At 49.4% G+C, this 960-nt stretch overlaps 1 protein-coding gene across 6 annotated transcripts in view; it reads left to right on the top strand.

Moving 5' to 3' along the window:
• The first annotated feature begins 6 nt into the window (after positions 1 to 6).
• ppfia2 (PTPRF interacting protein alpha 2) overlaps positions 7 to 960 on the top strand; it is a 141,930-nt gene continuing 140,976 nt past the window's right edge. For all 6 annotated transcript variants that reach the window (XM_020613667.1, XM_020613669.1, XM_020613670.1 and 3 more), the window contains exon 1: positions 7 to 424. The gene's annotated coding sequence lies outside the window, so the exon portion shown is untranslated. The remainder of the gene's footprint in view (positions 425 to 960) is intronic.

The following is a 960-nucleotide window of genomic DNA, read 5'->3' on the forward strand; positions in this document are numbered from 1 at the left end:
ATCATCATCATCATCATCATTGGTCTGTCTGCTCAAAGACAGAGGAGGAAGAATTGCTTAGCTACAACTTTAAGACTCCACACGCCTCCCCTCCTTCAGCTCCTACAATGGTCTTCTCCAGCTCCGCTTATCACAGCACAATTTGTAACATGCCATCATTTCTTAACCGGTGTGTGTAGTCCCGGAAATCAAATGTCATTACCCGACGCGGCTAATTTGGCGATCACTCCACTTCTTGTGTTTTTGGACAATGCCAGCGGCGGAGACCAGCCGCACCTTTACGATCGGATCCTCGGCGACGCTGCTTGTTTGCTCTGAAGAAGCCTCGTAGGATTGTCCGCTTGATGGTATAGCTTGCAGAGACTGCAGTTGTCATTGATCTGCTGCCAGAGCCTCTACCGATAGGCTAGAAAAGGAAGAAATTGTGAGTATGCAAACACTGTTGCCGCCGGTGTTGCGGTGACCTATCTTGCCCTATTCCTGCAGGCTCAAGGTGATTTTCTGCGGTGCCCTTTTTGCATCCTCAACTCTGGACTGATGAGTGATGTAGTGGAGGATTAGAATGCTGCTGGTGTGGATGGATACATGGTGCATATGACCTATACGTGCAGTGTGTGTGGTTGACATTATGTGAGGCTCGGCAGGAGAAATAAAACCCGGCCGGCTGTCACAGTGAAGAGACAGAGGAGAGAGTTAAACGGGGGCGGGATGCAGACTGAGAGGCTGGCATGATGTAATGCACTTGAGACAATAGCCAAGGATTCTCCCCAATTATCATTTCAGAGAATGAGGGGAACATGTTACAGCTGTGCAAAGACGCGATCAGCGCCGCAGTCAGGCCGCTTGTGTGCGTGTGTATGTGCAGTTAATAACAGTAAAAAGAGCAAGTGTCATAGGAACAGCTGCCCCTCCTATAAACAATATTACCACCGGCTATTACAGAGATGCAGGGAGGGGAGC

This window comes from Monopterus albus, unplaced genomic scaffold (assembly GCF_001952655.1).
Source record: "Monopterus albus unplaced genomic scaffold, M_albus_1.0 scaffold136.1, whole genome shotgun sequence".
Classification (NCBI taxonomy): domain Eukaryota; kingdom Metazoa; phylum Chordata; class Actinopteri; order Synbranchiformes; family Synbranchidae; genus Monopterus; species Monopterus albus.